The sequence below is a fragment of the Balaenoptera musculus genome, chromosome 11 (assembly GCF_009873245.2).
Source record: "Balaenoptera musculus isolate JJ_BM4_2016_0621 chromosome 11, mBalMus1.pri.v3, whole genome shotgun sequence".
NCBI lineage: Eukaryota > Metazoa > Chordata > Mammalia > Artiodactyla > Balaenopteridae > Balaenoptera > Balaenoptera musculus.
The window spans coordinates 19,743,099-19,763,707 of NC_045795.1; positions in this window are offsets into that span (position 1 = coordinate 19,743,099).

Sequence of the window (20,609 nt, forward strand, 5' to 3'; positions counted from 1 at the left end):
GATTGTATGGTGAGAGTAGGTTAAGTTTTGTATGAAATTGCCAAATTGTCTTCCAAAGTGGCTGTATCATTTTGGATCCGAACCGCTAATGAATGAAAGGTCCTGTTGCCCCACATCCTTGCCAGCATTTGGTGTTCTGGATTTTGGCCATTCTAATAGGTGTGTAGTGGTATCTCGGATTACTAAGTGCTTTTGAAGAGACTCCTGGTGCTACGTTCCAAGCTAAGAAATGTCCCCTCCTCCCTTAACCGTAACCTTGAAATTACACCAGCTCCTCCCAGGGGAGAGTATGGAAAATGGAGCTGGAGAAGTCCAACTGAGGAAAGGATGTGTACAGAGGAATTCTAGAGTGAGTCAATCACGAAGGGTTATTTGAGCACCAGCAGTGGGCTTACCCCTGCGCCGGCTGCTGTGGGGTTTCCAGAGAGAGTACGTAGCCTGGGGCCTGTAGGAACCTCCAATTGCTCTCAACCAGGGTTCAGACCATCCTTAGGGGAGAGTTTGGAAATGGTGAGTGTTTTCGGTTGCACAACGACTGGGGGTACGACTGATATTTAATGTCTTGGTAACCTTCCTGTAATGCATGGGACAGTGGCTCGAGAGGCATTTAGTGTCCAGCCCTAAAGGCCAATAGTGCCCTTAGCCCCTTGAGAAATACCCTGAGAGGCAGACAGCTGGAGCTGAAGCCTTTCTCTAGATTGCCTTTGCTCCTCTCCTTTCTGACCCTTCCACCACCATCCCCCACCCCAATTCCCACTCAGATGACTTTTCTGGTCAAGGGTTGTGCTTATTTACCTAAATTAAATCAATTTAAATGGGCCTGAACTGGAGGATGGTGAAGCCACTGTGGAATATAGTACGGGGGTTCCTCAAAAAATTAAAAATAGAATTACCATATGACCCAGCAAGCCTACTCCTGGGCATACATCCCAAAAATTTGAAAGCAAGATCTTGAATTGATGCTTTCATTGCCATGTTCATTGCAGCATTATTCACAATAGTCAAGATGTAAAAGTAATCTAAGCGTCCATCAGTGGGTGAATGGATAAAGAAAGTGTGGCATATAGATACAATGGAATATCATTCCGCCTTAAAAAAAAGAAGGAAATCCTGGTATATGCTATAACATGGATGAATCTTAAGGACATTATGCTAAATGCAATAAGCTGTGACTGGGATGAGAGGATAGGTATCAATTCTGATTATCTCTACGTTTCTCACCCATTGTCCTGTGCCCTTTAATCTGCATAACCACACAAGGTGGGTGTTATCTCATTTTACAGCTGAAGCGGTGGGACTCTGAGAGCTTAAATAACTTTCCTAAGAGCACATAGCTAGCGAGCGGCAGATTGCACTAATTCTAAAGCTCACCCCATTACCCCTCATCTAAACAGCTTTATGGAGTGACTGCCAATGATCTGGGTCACCAGAGCATCCCCGTGGCTCCTGGGGATCTGCACCGCCTCCATTTCCTCCCCCCCCAGAACCACCAGGTTACGGTAGTAACCCCGGCGTCCCTAGCCATTCCACTTCGGCAAGTGAACATAACCTCGCTAGGCCTACCTCCTTATCTTCAAATGGAGAAAATAATATCTCCCTGTTAAGGGCTTAATTGTGTCCCTCCCCCATCCACAACCGAAGTCCATATGTTGAAGTCCTAACCCCCAGTACCTCAGAATGTGACCTTATTTGGAAATAGGATAATTGCAGATGTAATCGGTTAAGATGAAGTCATACTTGAATAGGACGGGCCCCCTAAAAATCCAGTTGTCCTTATAAAAAGGGGAGATTTGGACACAGACACACACACAGGGAGAACAGCATGTGAAGATGAAGGCAGAGATCTAGAAATCAAGGAATGCCAAAGATTGCCAGCAAACCACCAGAAGCTATGGAACAGATTCTGCCTCACCTTCTTCAGAAGGAACCAACCCTACTGACACCTTAATCTCAGCCTTCTAGCCTCCAAAACTATGAAACAATTAATTTCGGTTATTTAAGCCACCCAGCTTGGGGTGCTTTGTTATGGAAGCCCTAGCAAGCTAATACACCTCCTCATTTGGCTTGTTTTGAGGATTACAAAGGATAATTCATGTAAAGGAACTGACATAGCACACGGCACACCATACATACCCAATTGTAATTATCTAAATTAAGTCTCTCACAGCGCAGTTTAGGGCCATTTCTTGGGCTGAGGCCTCAGTGTGGGCGGAGAGTGAGCCGCCATCGTGCTCGGTACAAAATCTCAATAACCCTCTGGACATTCTCCTCAGTCTTTTCTCCTCCAATTTAGATATTTTAAAAAGACAGCTAACAATCTCAAAGAACAAGTCATAAATGCCACTAAGAATGCCTTGAGAGCAGCAGCATAGAAAACATGTTCCTTGCTCCCAAAGTTCACAGTCACCTTAGAGAGAGAAGGCATATACGCATGACGTGTTGGCTAAGGGGGAAAATGAATGACCTCCAGATGCATGCATCCATACGGATTCACTCCAGAAACATCATGTTGACTACGAAAGTCTCATAAAAATATAAATAATATGAGTTGACTTATATAAATCACAAAAATGGGCAAAATGAAAAAATATATAAATAACAGCTAAACTGACAAAAACAGATTAACAGGAGAAGAGGCATACAAATTTTATTAACATTTGTATAATGCCTGGGGGCTTCACAGAAAAGAAGTGAAAATCCCAAAGAAGTGGTTAGACTTGGGGGCTATATACTATTTTAACAAAGAGTGATAAGTTGTGGAGAAGTGACTAGACAAAGAAAGGTGGGGAGGTTTGGACTCTTAGGGGTAGTGACTTGTGGGAAGGAGACTAAGAAATGTATGACAGATAAGGGTTGTTTAATAAGATATGTTATACAGAGACACTAAAGTGTAAGGAGTTGATGCACCTTTGCTGGCTTGAAGATGGAGAGGGTCCCATGCAAGGACCAAAGAGCAGCCTCTAGGAGCAAACAGTGACCCCCTAGCTGACAGCCAACAAGGTAACAGGCACTTTAATCTTACAGCTGCAAGAAGCTGAGTTTTGCCAACAATTTGAACGAACTTGGAAGTAACTTCTTCCCCAGAGCCCCGTCCAACTGACATTTTGTTATCAGTCTTGTGATACCCAGAGCAGAGTACTCAGTTAAGCCTAACCTACAGAACTGTGAGTTAATAAATAGGTGCTGTTCTAAAAGAAAAAAAAAAAGATATGTTATGCAGACTCATCTCATCTCTGGTGATAAAAGTGGCCTTCAGTTGATAAAGAGTCATTTTCCTCTTCCTGGTACGGGAGAGGGGAACACTTTTTTTTTGTTTGTTTTAATCAGTCATCAATTTTATACACATCAGTGTATACATGTCAATCCCAATCGCCCAGTTCAGCACACCACCATCCCCAGAGAGGGGAACACTTTTACAAAGAGAAATTTATGCCCTGTGTCTGCTATTTCTGAATTGCCTTCAGCTAAAAACAATCCTAATGCCAATGTGGCATATTTTGGGGTGGCGTATTCTGATCCTCTTCAAATCCATACTAGAAAAGAAAGACTAAAGCTAGGGAAACTCAGTGCTCAGAGCTAGGCAAGTCGGTGAGGTAGAGTTAAGGGGGTGTAGGTTATAGTTTTGACTAAGCAGTGAGAGGTGAGTCTGGAACAATAACTAAAGGACCTTGCATTTCAGTGATTGAGGCAAACAGCTGATACTTGGATTTGAGGAAGAGAACAAAAGTAAGGATGAACCAGTGTGAGCCAACTATTTTAATAAAAGGCTGATTTGTGATAACCTGGGCTAAGTTTAACAACAGAACTCACCAAGGTCAAAAGTACAGGAACATGGCAAAGTTTTTATACTCTGAACAGTTGGTATCCACCTTGTGCTATACCAGGTATGCAAATATGCAAGGTCTAGTCCTTGCTTTGAGGAGATTTACTTGCCCATTCCTGTGCTCATTCATTTACTCATTCATTCATTAATTCATCCATCCATCTGTCTATTTGAAAAATGATAATGAATGCCTACTATATTTCAGGCACAGTGGGAAACATTTAAGTAAATATATAAATGACTGTGCTTGTGTTGTGTTGAACATGTGAAAATCAACACAGTGATATTATTTTGTGGTATGAGAATTTGTTATAATGACTGGCTATTTATTAATTTTAAACATTTCTGCATGGTTTGCTGTTTTGAAAAAAAATTACCACCTGTGAAGTGCTTAGAGGAGGAAGTCACACTGATGGGAAAATGTCATCATCCAATGTGGGCTTTCATTTCAATAGAGGATGGGCTTCACAACCTTCTCTCTGTACCCATTTCTGGAGAATTTCCCACTCCCTCCAGAAAGTATTTCTAAATACATAATTTTCAGATACAAAAACTTCAGAGCAGGGAGAAGAATCTGAAATAATTAGGGGTATTAGAAACAGAAAGGAGAACAAAGTAGGAGAGAGGAATTGAAACTGAGGAGTGTTTGGAATCAAAAAAGAAAAAGAAGGTGAAAATACCACAGAGCCAGAAATAAGCTTATCTTTGGGTAACTTTGCCTGTAAAGATGCACATAAAATGTGTCTAGGGCTTCCCTGGTGGCTCAGTGGTTGAGAGTCTGCCTGCCAATGCAGGGGACACGGGTTCGAGCCCCGGTCTGGGAGGATCCCACATGCCGCGGAGCAACTGGGCCCGTGAGCCACAATTACTGAGCCTGCGCATCTGGAGCCTGTGCTCCGCAGCAAGAGAGGCCGCGATAGTGAGAGGCCCGCGCACCGCGATGAAGAGTGGCCCCCGCTTGCCGCAACTAGCGAAAGCCCTCGCACAGAAACGAAGACCCAACACAGCCAAAAATAAATAAATAAATAAATAAATAAATAAATAAATAAATAAATTAAAAAAAAAAAATGTGTCTAAATGCAGAATGCCATGGACAAGGAGCTGAGACTAAAGGAACATGATTTTTTTTTTTTTGCTGACAAAGCAAGCGACTTTACTGCAAGGGGCACCCGGGTGGAGAGCAGGAGGGTAAGGGAACCCAGGAGGGCTGCTCTGCCACGTGGCTCGCAGTCTCGGGTTTTATGGTGATGGGATTAGTTTCTGGTTGTCTCTGGCCAATCATTCTGACTCAGAGTCCTTTCTGGTGGCGAGCGGAACCGCTCAGCCAAGATGGATTCCAGCAAGGAGGATCCTGGGAGGTTGGTAGAACATGTGGACTGGTGTCTCCTCTCTCCTTTTGACCTTTCCCTTATTCTTCCGGTTGGTGGTGGCTTGTTAGTTCCGTGTTCTAAAGGAACATGATTTTAATGGTGTTCCTGTTTTCACATTACAAGAGGAGACACCCACGTCATGGGATTACAGCTCTCCCAGAGGCTTTGGAAGTCTTCTTGTTCACCTTCCCCCATTTTAGGGGTATCTTTCAACTGTAGAAGCCACACTCAAGGTCGCTTACTACAGGTGCTGGGGAAGCCTGAAGGACAGGCTGACCAAAGCTCTGGATGGATTTGCCTCCCCAGCTCTGTCGTAGCCTTGAAAACCAAGAGCGTACAATATAGTGAAACCAGCAGACTGGTAGTCACTGGAGTGGATAGAGAATGGGTTTGGAGCTTCTTTAAAGCCCCTTTCCCAGAAAACTGTCATGATTTGACCTGTCTTTTGGTTCCCTGGAAGACCCCATTTACAAGGCTGTCTTTATTTAACTTGACTCAATGCTGCGTGGAGTGAAGAGCCTCTTCCCTGGGCCTGCCTGTTGAAAACAATCAGAAGCAATTGGTGAATAACTAAGCTGCCTAGGGCAGTGGTAAGAACTGGGGGCAAACATTAGGTGAACCAAAATCTTAAAAAAAAAAAAAAAAAAAAAAAGAGCTGAGGAAACAGATGGCCACCGGGGGCTTTGAAAAGCTCTGACATATTCCTGGGAATCCAGAAGGCCGAACATGTGTAGGACTGTGTGCGTGACCAGGCTGTGCACGTGCTTAGAAAAGACCTGCAAAGGCCATAAACTCTCACCTCTGTCTAATCTTGAGGCTCTGCAGAAGCAGGAAGTAAATGTTAAGGCAAACTTATAAAGTGCCTAGCTGAGTGTTGAAGGTGTGTCCCAGCTTACATACAGAGTCGCTTGGCAAAAGCTAAGACTCGTTGTTTCCAAGCATCTAAAGAAATCTCTGTCCAACGTTAGCTGACTGCTAAGTAACTAAGCAGAGATTTCAGTGGCCACAAATGACAAAGAATACAGACTTCATAGAACTAGTTCAGAAAAGTCACTAAACAACAATAAAAACCCCTAGGGAAGGGGGAGAATCTGATTTCCAGAGTTCCCATATAATATTAAATAAATTGTCCAGTTTTCAACAAAAAATTGAGACGTGCAAAGAAACAAGAAAGTATGGCCCATAAAACAAAACAAAACCAATCAATAGAAACCGTCCCTGAAGAAGCCCGGATGTTACACTTACTAGGACAAAGACTTTAAATCATCTATTTAAAATGTATTCAAACAACTAAAGGAAACTAAATATGAGAAGAATGTCTCATGATGGAGAATATCAACACGAAGATACTGTCTGAAGAAAACAAAAAACACTAACTCAAAAAGATATATGTACACCCATGTTCATGGCTGTGTTATTTACAATAGTCAAGATATGGGAACAACCTTAGTGCCCATCAATGGATGAACGGATAAAGAAGACGTGGTATATATACACAATGGAATACTACTCAGCTATAAAAAAAGAATGAAACCTTATCCTTTATCAACAACATGGACTAATCTAGAGGGTATGATGCTAAGCAAAATGTCAGACAGAGAAAGACAAATACTGTATGATTTCACTTATATGTGGAATCTAAGAAAACAAAACAAATGAACAAACAAAACAAAATAGAAACAGACTCATAGATACAGGGTATAAACTGGTGGTTGCCAGAGGTGGGCAACTGGAGTGGGGGGATGGGCAAAATAGGTGAAGGGGATTAAGAGGCACACACTCCCAGTTATAAAATAAATAAGTCATGGGGATGTAATATACAGAAGAGGGAATATACTCAATAATATCATAATAACTTAAGATGGTGACAGATGGTAACTAGACTTATCGTGGTGATCATCTCATAATGTATATAAATGTCGAATCACTATGTTATATACCTGAAATTAATATAACATTGTATGTCAATTATACCTCGATAAAAAAAAGAAAGCCATATGTATACATATATTTTTTTCTGACAGAGAAATATGATAGAATGATCAAAAAAGAGTTTCAAATAATATTACATTATTAATAATGTAATAATATTACATTATTAATAATGTAATATATTACATTATTAATAATGTAATAATATTACATTATTATTTTAATGTAATAAAAATACTTTACATTATAAGAAGGGAAATTGTCCCAAACTTGGGCTGAAGTCAAACTTTGTGGTGTGGTTGGAACAGCAGCACCTTCTGGGATGTATCTAATATTCTTAATAAAATGTGCCATCAGTTTCCTGATAGATTTTCATGAGATAAGAGTCCTTCTGGAATATCGATTTATCCTACCTGCCTAACGTATAGCCTTATACTGAGCTAAGATACTGATGATCTTAAACTAGAAATTCTTTTTTAAAAAGTCCAATATGTTAATGATCATCTAAACTGCATCCTTTGTAAATTTTAAAACTTACAATAAAAATTTTTAGATATACAAAGGTACATAGTTTCCCAAAATTTACTTTGGGTTTCAAAAACTAGACAGTTAAAAACCCCTGGTGCAGATCCCGCGTTGAGTGGAGCAGGCCTGCAGCAGGCCCTGTAGGACCGGGAACCATGATCGGGTGTCCCATATGGAAGCTGGGGCCCATGGCATCTGGGCATCTGCAGAGGGAAGGCCTGGCAGCTCCATCCCTTTACACGTACTAGCTTTGTGGGTTGTGACCCATTCATCCCTTGACCGGTTTCTTCTTAGCCTCAGAATTTCTTCTCCTCAAGGATAGCAACGAAAGTTAGGAGTTGAAATTTGGGACTTGCTATGCTCTGATTTTGGCCAAATGTTTTTGAAAACTCTTTCCAGTGTGGCTTCTCTTTAATAGATATGTCTCAGTGACCCCTGACTATACAGAGGACAGAAAAACAATCTGGGGAAAGAGATCTTTCAGAGACCACATTCAAGGAAGGAAGGGAGGGAGGGAGGGAGGGAGGGAAGGAAGGAGGGGAGAGAAAGAAAAGGAAAGCGTGAGGCTAAGGGCAGAACATTTCTCTTTTGGAAGGAAAATACTTCCAGACTGCATTTTTTTTTTTTTAAAGGTTCTGGGGGAAGATATCCAGAACACTCCTTGATTTGAAATTTTAGCCCTCCTGGAAATTCAGAAATCCGGCTCTGGGTGCTGTATGAACACTACAGGGCAGAGGTGGGCCCTGGATAAACCCCTGACATGCTTAAACTCTGATTCCCAAGTTCCTGGCTCATCTTAGATAAGCTTTAAACCTGCTTTGGGGGCTTCCCTGGTGGCGCAGTGGTTGAGAATCTGCCTGCCAATGCAGGGGACACGGGTTCGAGCCCTGGTCTGGGAAGATCCCACATGCCGCAGAGCAGCTGGGCCCGTGAGCCACAATTACTGAGCCTGCGTGTCTGGAGCCTGTGCTCCCCAACAGGAGAGGCCGCGATAGTGAGAGGCCCGCGCACCGCGATGAAGAGTGGCCCCTGCTCGCTGCAACTAGAGAAAGCCCTCGCACAGAAACGAAGACCCAACACCGCCATAAATAAATAAATAAATAAATAAAAATTAAAAAAAAACAAAAAAAAACCTGCTTTGTCAGGCACCCAGAAAGACCTAAATGCACTGAGTTATTTGGATGGAGAAAATGGAGAATTATAGATGAAGAAATCATGATTCCTCCTTTGTTTCTCTGCAGGCTCCTTCCTCCTTTAATGTTTTTTTTTTTTTCACTTTCAAAAAGCAAATTTATTCCAGTTATAGAAGAAAATGATTCTATTTCAAAATTTTAAAGATATATAAAGATGTATAAAGACGTATAGTCACAAATAATGTTTTGTTTTGAAGCGTAAATCACAATTAAGAGGATGAGTGAAAACAGAGCCGTGGAGTAAAAGGAAAGACAATGCAATGCGTCCCGTCTACCAAATAAGGGCACAGTCCTGCCCAGGAGGGACTAAGTTTTCATCTCCTAACTCTGGCTTTCCAATGTTCCCAATCTACCAGCTCGACAGTGGCTTTTAAGCTTTCCCCTCTAAAGAAGTGGAGTAGCAACAGCTGCTTCCCTCCCCTCCCTGAAAACATAGCAGCAAGCTGGTAGAGAAAGAGGGTGATCCAGCTCTGATGCTTTATAGTTCAATGAGCAGCCTTGAACTTCAGTGGAAAAAGGGGGGCTATGGTTTCGTCTCTTCCCTCAAACTAAAAGAAAAAGCTAGCTGAAAGAGAAGGAGGAGAAGATGGAGAGAGAGAGGAAGAGGGAGGGGGAGAGGGAAGAAGATGAAGAGGGAAGAAAGAGAAGAAAGAGAGAGAAAAGAAAAAAGGAGGAGGAGGAAGAGAAGGAGAAGAAAAAGCTGCTTTGATTCTAAACACAATACTTGACCACAGCCATAACCTGAAGCAGTGAGGGGATGAGCTTAGCTTCCCCTCAAGGGTGGCTCTCTCTGTCTCTCTCAAATTATTGCATATGGGAATTTGGAGTTATTGAACAGTCTGCTTATTTTTAAAAAGTTTCCCTTTTAATTGTGAGTTCAGGTTGCCCATGGAGAAACTTTGTTATGACCAAGGGATCTTTATTTTTAGGCACTGGACTCCCCTTTCCTCTTCTCTCCGTCATGCTCCCTCTGGTTCCTGCTCTCTGATTTCTTTTCAGCTGAGAGGTGTGAAAAACAGTCTATGGTTTGTTTCATCTCTGCACAGCTGTGTCAATCCCTCTTACTTACCTCTTCAACATAAGACCAATTTTTTTTTCTTTTCCTAGAGCCATATCGGGTGTGATTACAGGTTGAAAAGTGCCACCCATCCTCTCTGAGACCACAAACAGAGCTGAATCAGTGAACCTAGACTTATAAACAAGGGCGTTGACCAGAGAACGTGATGAGACCAGAGGAGGAGAAAGAAAGCAAGAAGATAAAAGCACTGCAGCTTCAAGTGCGAGGTGAGCCGAAAGCAGCCAGCCCTTCAGAAAACAGGAATCAAACAGCAAAACACAAAGCTCATGAGACTGTCATGAGGCGAAGGTCTTGAGAGTCGTTTCTACTGCAGACTTTAGAGACTTCTTCCATTACCCCGAGGTACCCAGGAGCTATAAACCCAAATCCTTAAAAGTTCAGCCTCAAGGTATAGGGTCTAAGGGAAGGGTCTCAGTGGAAAGGGTCTCTGTGCTCCTCAGGTAACCTTACAGTCAGCTTTTGTGAAGTGGTTCGGCTGGGCCAGCTTTCTGGTCATTCCGTCAGCGAAGAAGCAAGCACATTTGGAGAAAATGGGTCAGGGGTAAATGAAGGTGAGTGTAGCATGGACTTGGCAGAAGCCAAAGGCAGTATAAACGTCAACTTCCCATCTTCTAATATCATGGAAACCCGGGGTGGTGATGGGGCAGGGGCTTCCCGAACCACCTTGAGGTGGAAGAGAGGCCCGAGAGGTCAGAAGTAGGTTAGCAAGAGCTCAGGAGGACAGGTCTTCTTTGCCCTCGATGTGGGGAGGGGTGGGGGGGGGCACCAGCCCACCCCGTGGAAGGAGTAGCTGCTGGGAAAATGTTAGAATGATGGGTGAGATATTTTCTCATAAAATTTCATCCAAAGTTTTAACAAAGTACAAAAAAGAGGAGGTGTCAAGGACTGTGTGTGGGTGGGGTGGAGGCAGCAGGGAGGAGAAGGGGAAGTTCTATGCTCTGTCCAACTTCTCGACCTAGGTGTGACCTAGTGTCAAAACCTGCACACGCAACCAGCTGCCCGCGTCATCCACATGGCTCGGCTGTTATGTGTAGAATCCTATACAAGTCCCTGATGTTCGTACGGAACAGGGTGCTGAGCTGGGCACTAGATGGCCCTGGAAGAGCACCTAGTAGTGTTTCTTTCACTGGACAGAATCTAATAAAAGCTTTTTGCAAAAGTAATGAACTATTATTGATTATAGATATTATCTGATAATAATAATTCTGTTAAGTTCCGGTTTGGACCAGGTAACTCTGTGAGGGGAGAAAGTTGATACTGCACATAGTAAAAGCAAGATTCTTTCTTTGGTTTTCCTCCCTCCCTCCCCTCCCACAATCTTTGCCTCACTCTCAGGAAAATTTGGGCCCTGCCTTAAGCTTTTGCACACCCCTAGGATCTCATGGTTTCCTTTGCGATGAGAATTTTAATATCAATGAAGGCACTTTTCTCCTAAGGAATTTAGGAGTGTCTGTTGCTTGTTCTTCTGAGTTTCCTATGAGGTAAGAAAAGGAGTTCAGTATGACTGTCCTCAAGTTATTGATGGGGAGATTTAGGACAAAGGAGCTACAGATCCATGGGCAGCAGGGCACACGTGACGCGGCACAGTTTCCAGAGCAAGTCAAAACGCTCTCAAAGAGCAAGTGAGTCAAGATTGTGGAAGCCGTGCCAGAGAAGTTTTTCAGGGATGGCTGAACTGCTCCATGTACATGAAAAGAAAATATATTCATGTAAACAGAGCCCCAAAGTGGAGATATCTAACAGGCAAAGGGGACAGGGGTGGGTGAGTAGGGTTTGCTGCACTGGGGCTCATTTCTCCAATCTTTCATTTTCTGTGCTGAACTCTGAACACAGTGCAAGCATATGACTTGAAGCTGCAGGATCTAGGTCACATTTATTTGTTTTTAATCCAGGCTGTCCTGCTAGACTTGGAGATTCCCAGAAGGCAAAGGTCAAGCAAGACCTTGGCATCTTCATTTCAAGCCCAGTGGGAACCAGCGCTCCACAGACATTTTCTAAATGATAAGTAATGGATTCCCTGAAGTTCTCTAATCTCACTGTGATCAGAGATTTTAGAAGGTTCCTATTAACGGGTGGAATGACACCTGGGCGAGCAGCAGGTGGTCACCAGGTCACCTGCTGGTGTTAGGATGGTTGGGAACACAGCTTTGCCTGCGAGTGAACTTTATCCCACTTCCCAATATGGGGTGGAAGCACAAACATCACACAGGGCCTGATTTGGTTTTTAATGTTTGGAAGGATCTGTGTTGCCTTCCAGGTACTGCAGACCCCTCTGCAGGTACTGCAGAGAGGGACTGACAGATATTGTCTCATGTAAATTAATTAGCTAATCCATGAGTTTTACAGTTAAATAGATGTCTTTACACAATGTTATCTGTCAACTCCTGGAGGAGATATCTTCAAATTTTATTGACAAAGGTAAGACTTCCATAAAAGGATCCCTCAGTGGTGTTTAATAAGGAAATCCAAAGCAAGGTGTTTATAACTATAATAAATGTTTCTCTACCACTTTGCCCCAGGCATCTGCCCCTGTAGTTCTTTTTCCTGGTTCCTCTCCTCTTTTTAACACCCTAAAAGAAAACTATATAAAAGACTCAGCAGAAACATTAAAAACTGGTATAAGGGAAATTTCATGATAGGGCACGTTATGAAGGTTTGGTGAGAAAAAGTTCAGACCTTCCTTCCTTCTTGCATTTTCTGGATAAGATTTTCACTGGTCCTTAACACAGAGACTACCCTGCTTCAGTATAGTTCCCTTTTCTTTGTACTCACTGGGATAGATGGCACATGTGAACGGAACTTGTGGTAAAAATAACCTTGCCACAAAAGGACTCCACCCCTGCTTACCTTCCGCTGGATCTACTTGTAAATATGTGGTGAGGGGTAAATGTGGAGTTTCCTGTATTCTGCAGTGTGCATTGCCACACCACTATCTCCAGTGGAATGAGCTAGAATGGAAAATGTATGCCTCTTTTGAAATGTGATGAAGCAACATTGAATTCAGAAATAGGATGACTACATTTTCTGTACTATATTGCACTCTTTTGCACAATATGAAAGAACACAACATGAGAAACCTACAAAAGAAGGAAATAGAACAACTGAGGTTGTTGGCTGGGCAGGCTGCAAGGAAAAGAGCAGAATATGAAATACCCCACCTAGCTAACATCCTCTTGTGGGTGTTATTCCTGCCTCCAAGGCTCTGCAACTTTCCCCTCATCCATTATTCTTTCCCATCATCCATCCATCCATCTGTCCATCTATCCATCCATCCACCCAACATTTGGGGACCCTGTCATTCTAGCTGCTGGGAATACAGACTATCAGTGACATGCTGCAAAAGTTAAAGAACTAGCTTCTGGGTGGGGGAGATGATTTGCAGTGTTTGTTGATTTTCATAGTGTAAATACTCCCACCGTGGCTGATTTCAAACTCCCAACATGGATGGCATCACTGAACACAAAGTTGGGAAGAGATGCACAGGAGCCCACCATTGTATAGTGTTTCCACCCTACAGGTACAGTAGATGCAAAACCTCAAGTACACAGGTATTAGTTAAACGGGGGTAATTAGGAAGTGATAAGTTTTGAGTCCTTACTAAGTTTGTTGTCATATAATTTATTCAATTGTACATTTATGTAATTTAATTTTACATAATAGCTGTTTCAACAATCAGCTCACAACATCTCTGAAAATTTAACAATTGGCTCTTGTGAGCAGGCATGAGCTGGCTCCAGCACAACACTGGACAGAGATAAATAAAGCAGGCTGTCTGCTTTACAAAAGTTTTTTGTCTAGAAAGGAAGACGTACGTATACATATGTAAATAATTAGTAGCCCTACAGCTGATGTGATATTGCAGTAGGGGAAAATGCTGGGTATTAGAATTAGTGGGGAAGTACAGTGAGACTCCCAGAATAAAATTACCTTGAGAAGAGGGTGTTGACTTGGACTCAACACAAGCACCTAAGAATACACAGAGCAGGACTGGTTTGAACTCAGCATGTGGCCCTTCCTTTCTCAATAATATTTTCTATCTCTCCTCAGTGTCTTCAGACCCAAACACCCTGGCACAATTGTTATCCTTGGCAGAGTGCTGACTGGGCAATGGGAAACTCTAACTTTGGAGCCCAAGCTGAGACACCCTAGCAGGGCAGGTGAGTACTGGGGTGAGCAAGGACCCCTCAGTGTAACAAGAGGAGTCACACCTGTTGAACTGTACAGGCCCCGTCTTCAACAGCGACATCTCGTGGCAACAAAATGAACAGCATAAATAGGATTGATGACATTTTCTAATTCCCTCGATTCCTGGCATTGGATAGCAAAATTTATGCCCTTTGGAATGAGAAAGTCCCTGAGATTTTTTAGACAACTTGGTGGCTGGACAGAAGTTGAGGGGTTCCCCCCTAATGTGGCATATGTGGCCTTGAGCAAATAGTAAAAAACAAAGTTAAGAGTTGTGACCTTTATATTCTGATTTGCAGAGCAGGTCATAGGTGACGTAATCAACCACGTGTGTGTATATGTGCTTAGAGAAAAAGATGTTGGCCAAAATGTTAACAAGTGATTCCCTCTGGATGATAATTTCTGCAGGGAGGGTTAATTTTTATATATTTGCTTGCATGGTTTAATAATTATATCTTCTTTTGCCAAAAAATAATGTGAATAATTTTTTGTGGCAGTAAACAATATCTGCTAATTGTAAAAAAGAAAAATAACGGGGCTTCCCTGGTGGCACAGTGGTTGAGAATCCACCTGCCAATGCAGGGGACACGGGTTCAAGCCCTGGTCCAGGAAGATCCCACATCACAGAGCAACTAAGTCCATGCGCCACAACTACTGAGCCTGTGCTCTAGAGCCCGCGAGCCAGAACTACTGAGCCCACGTGCCACAACTACTGAAGTTTGTACGCTTAGAGCTCGTGCTCCGCAACAAGAGAAGCCACCACAGTGAGAAGCCGGCGCACCACAATGAAGAGTAGCCCCCGCTCACCACAACTAGAGAAAGCCCATGCTCAGCAACGAAGACCCAATGCAGCCAAAAATAGATAAATTATAAATAAACAAACAAATAAATAAATAAGGTTAAAGATGGAAACTAAAAATACAACCATAACCCCAACAGCTGGAAATAACCGCAGTTGGTATTTTGGTATGTGACCTTCTAGACCTCCTATGCATGATGTATTTTCCTTTGCTACCTCTCTTCAGCCTTAGGTTAGTCTGTCTCCAGTTCCTGACCAGCGCTTCTGAGCAGTGCGGGGCAAAACAGCTCACACTATTATTGTTTTGTTTAACACGTAAGCCCTTCATCTCAGCTCACGCATTTTTTTTTAAGATTTATCTCTAATTAGCCCCTTTTCACTCCCCACAATTATTTCAAAGCTTAAGCCATTCTTTGTATTACTTCCTATTTCAGAGAAAATATAAACCATCATATGTGACTCTTCAATTCCTTCCCTTCCACCTTTAAATCTGTGCCCATTCCTTCTTCCCTGCTGTGTCAGATGAAAACCTATCTTTTTCCCTGACCAAGGTTCATGCTGTTTCTTTGAAAAAAAAAAATCACATTTTCTTCCTGGCTTCACAAGTAATCATACCAATATTGAAAAATTTAGAAATATAAGAAAACACAAGGGAGAAAATAAAAATCACATGTAACTCAAACACTGAGAGACAATCACTGCTAACATTGTAAATTCTTTGTTTTTTCCATGCATGATTGTATATATCTGTACCTTAAATAAATATTTTTCACACAATGGAAATTATTCTGTAAATACTATTTCATAAATCTCCTTTTTCCTCTTATAATAGATGTTGAATATTTTTTGCATGACTGCAAATAGTCTCCTACAATGAGATTTTAAAATATTTTTTTAAAGTTACAAATAATTTTTTTTCTTAATTTAAAAGCAGTGCAGGGACTTCCCTGGCGGTCCAGTGGTTAAGACTTCGCCTTCCAAAGCAGGGGGTGCAGGTTCGATCCCTGGTCAGGGAGCTAAGATCCCACATGCCTCGCGGCCAAAAAACCAAAAAACATTAAAAAAAACAGAAGCAATATTGTAACAAATTCAATAGAGACTTTAAAAAAATAAATAAAAGCAATGCATGCTCATTGTAGAAAAATTAGAAAATATAGTTAAAAAGAGGAAAAACAAAATACCTATAGCCCCACTTCTGAGATGTAACCAGCTGACATAATTTTATATAAAACTACTTTATAAAAATAGGTTCAGTCACTACAAGGATATATTGTACAGCACAGTGACTATAGCCAATACTTTATAATAACTGTAAATGAAGTATAATCTATAAAAATATTGAATCACTGTGTTATACCTATGAAACTAATATAATATTGTAAATTAACTATACTTCAATTAAAAACATATATATAAAACTACAAGGAAAAAAGTCTCCATCAGGCATCATTCTATAGTATTTGTGATATACGAATATTATCTCATTGAATTCTCATAACACATTGTGTAGTTGGTATTATGATGCTAACTTCCATTTTCTAGATGAGGTAACTGATGCCCAGAGAAGCTCAGTAACCTGTCCAAAGTTACATAACAGTAAGCAGTGGAATTGGGATTTGGATCGAGGCAGTTTTCCTACAGAGGCTGAACTCTTCACAACTCATCTATAGAGCTCTCAGCTTATAGAGAACATCTTCCCATGTTAAATATTCCATGATAAATATTACGCTCTGTGCCATGCTTATAGAGATCTACCATACACCAGGATCAAATACTGAGTTTTGTTTCTGCATGGTTCTTTTAAGATTTTCTTTTTCAATTCATGGTTGCATGTGGAATTACTTTTATTCCGTGGGTGAATTCTCACTTCAGTTTTTTCCACATGGTTAGTCAGTGATCCAAGTCTTATTTCTTGAGTAACCTATCCTTTCTCCACTAATTTAAACTGCTACCATTGTTTTTGCTTCTATCTTCTCTTGCTTTCCTTGGAAACTCGTTTTATTTAGCATCCACTATTTCTCCTGGATCTTGAAAATATGAGCTAGCTTTCAGTTATCTGTAATTGATTGGTTAATTGATTGATATACTTGTTCATTAATTGATATACTTGTTAATTAATTGGTATATCAATTAATTGATATACTTGTTCATTCAATGATATTTATAGGGAATGCAACAGTAAATAAGATTTTAAAAATCTCTTCTGAGGCATAAAGTCTAGGGACGTATACAACACTTTTAAAAATTTATCTTGCACTTGTAATGTGCCTGGCATTTTTCTTAGTGATTTAGAAATATTATCACTTTGCTGTACAGTAGAAACTAATACAACATTGTAAAGCAACTATATTCCAATAAAAATTAATTTTAAAAAATATTATCTCATTTAATCTTCATAGCAAGGCTATATAAGGTAGGTATTCTTTCTTTCTTTCTTTCTTTTTTTAATCTTTTGGCCGTGCTGTGCAGCATGTGGGATCTTAGTTCTCCGACTAGGGATCGAATCCGCGCCCCCTGCATTGGTAGCACAGAGTCTTAACCACTGGACCGCCAGGGAAGTCCCAAGGTAGGTACTCTTTTTATCTCCATTTTTCATATGAAGAAATGAAGCATGGAGAGGTTAAGTAACTTGCCCTAAGTCTCTTAACTGGTAACTGGGGAGTTGGGGGAAGTTAGTAGGCAATTCCCATTTAATGCAATAAATGTTATTTACCATGGGGAAATATAGGGTTCTGTGAGAACTCTTAGCAAGGGCCATGAGGGTCAGGAAAGACTTTTGGAGGGAGTGACATCCGAATGATTCCTGAAGAATGAAGAGTAGGCTGGACATAGACTGGAGAAGGGAACTGTGAGTGGGGAGTCGGGGGAGGGGTAGAGATATTTAAGCTGGAGAGAGTAGCAGTACAAAGGCATAGAAAAGAGAGAACGTTATGTACTAGAAGATGAAAGAAATGATGTATGGTTGGGACAAAGGGTGGGGTAGGGTGGGTGGGAGGTGAAAGGTCCTAGAGTTGGAAGGGTCAACAGAAGCCCATCTTCTTGTGAGTCTCTTTAATGAGATTTAACTGTAGTCTAAATATCAGAGGAGACAGAGAAGGGTTTTGAGCAGGAGAGAGATTACTCTAGCTGCTGGGTGGAGGGTGGATGTCAAGAGGGTAAGAGTGTGGGCAGAGTAAACTGTTAAAGGAGTACTTGCAACAATCTGGGTGAGAAATGATGTTGCCTGTAGAGCAGTAGAAATGGGATGGAGAGAAACAAACAGGTGGATTCAGACGGCCCTCTGAAGGAGCTTCATTGGACAGGCGGTGAAAAGAAGGGGATTCAGTGATTACGACCTGGGCCTTGGCTTACCTAGTAAGTCTCCCATATTACCATCTATGGCTTTGATTAAAATGTGGATAATAAATAGACTAGACCTAATATGCAGAGAAAAGATAACTTGCCTAGAGTCTAATTATAACATTCCCATGACATCCTCCTTCACCACTCACTAAACCCTTATTAAGGGAGGTCTGCAAAGTTTATAAATATGGCAAATGTTAAGTGCATTATCTCTTGTGGTAGGATTAGGCAAATTAAAAAAATTTTTTTGCAGCTTTATTGAGATATATTTCATGTACCATACAATGCACCCATTTAAAGTATTTACTTGAGTGGTTTTTGGTATAGTCAGAGTTGTGCAACCATTACCACAACCTAACTTTAGAACACATTCAATATCTCAAAAAGAAACCCTGTACCGGTAGTCACTCCCTATTCCAGTTTCCCCACCTCATGCAGCCCCAGGCAACCATTTATTTACTTTCTGTAGAATTGGTAGGATTTGTCTATTCTGGACATTTCACATAAATACTGTCATGTAACATGTAGTCTTTTGTGGCTTGCTTCTTTCACTTAGCATAATGTCTTCAGGGTCCATTCTCGTTAAAACTTGTAACAGCACTTCATTCCCTTTCATGGTTGAATAATATTCCCTTGTATGAATATACCACATTTAGTTTATATATTCATTAGTTAATAGACATTTGAGTTTATTCTACCTTTTTGCTATTAAGAAGTTTGCTGCCGTCAACACTGCTGTACACCTTTTTGTACAGACATGTATTTTCCAAAGCTGCTGCACCACTTTATATTCCCACCGGCAATGTGTGACGGTTTCAATGTCTCCACCTCTTCTTCAATACTTGCTATTCTCTGTCTTCACATCCTACTGGGTGTGAAGCAGTATCTGTTTGTAGTTTTGGTTTGTATTTCTCTAATGACTAATGATGTTGAACAATTTTTCACATGCTTATTGGGCATTTGTAGATCTTCTTTGGGTAAACGTCCGTATAAATTCTTGGCCCATTTTTTAAATTGGGTTACTTATCTTTGTAAGCATTCTTTATATACTGTAGACACAAGCCCCTTGTCAGATGTGTGATTTGCAAGTATTTTCTCCCATTCTATGGGTTGTATTTTCTTGATGGTGTCCTTTGATACACAAAATTTTAAATATTGATGTAATTCAATTTATTCATTTGTTTGTTACTTGTGCTTTATAAGAAACCACTGCCTAACCCAGAGTCATGAAGATTTGGTCCTATGCTTTCTTCTGGGAATTTTATACTTTTAGCTCTTATATTTAGGCAAAGGTCCATTTTGAGTTAGTTTTTATATATTGTGTAAAGAAGAGGTCTAGCTTCTTTCTTTTGCATGTGGATATTCAGCACCATTTGTTGAAAAATTCCCCATCTGAATTGTCTTGGTATGCATAATTTAACTTTTATTCTTTATACTTTCTTTTCTTTCCCAAAATTACAGAAAGACAGGAAGAAAGAACATCAATCCACATTTTTTCCCCTTTTTTTTAATGGAAGAAGCAGTAGATCATTAAAAACAGCACATGCACCAAACACTTCAGTTGCGCTGGGTTTAGCCGGGGATCTTTCCTGACACCAGATCAAGCCATCCTTTTGTCCTTTGCTCATCGTGAAAATAGCCAGTCTCCTCTCAAGTCCTACTGTTTTAGAGTTTGTGAGAGCAGACCTACTTTGTGAATTTTAGCTGTACAAGTAAAGTGAAGCTCCTTAAAAATAGCTAATAATTTCCTTAAGGATGTTATGTCCCAGTCACACGGGAGAAGTTACTCTTGTGCTGGGGCAGGAAATAAATGTAGTTTAGCTGCAAGAGTAATTTGATTATAATGCCGATTTAAAAAATCTTTTCGAGGTTTATGGAGAAGTACATAATGTTTGGTATTATACATCTGTCAAATGAAACTTTAAAATGTTTAACTCCTGAGCACATTGCTGGTAGTACTGTCAACTGTATCAGTCTTTCGTGAAAGTACCTTACTTCACCAAGTAAGATCTTTTGGAAAATAACTTAAAGAAATATTCTAGGAGTAGAAAAAAATACATACTAAGATGTATTATTTATAATAGGCAAGAATGGAAAAATATCCCAATGCCCAAGAAGAAGAGGACAGATAAATAAACTATGTTCTATAGTGAAATAGAACCCTAAATAATAACTATGGTTACTGTAGTGTGGTCTGGTAATACACACGAATGCATATACTAAATAATGTTGAAGTGAGCAAAACAGAATTTGCACATACACGTTAATTGCAAACGGTCTAAGGATGGATGGATGATGACAAAGCTTAAAATTAATATAGCACAATATTAATATCTATTACATCTTTTTGCACAGAAAAAAT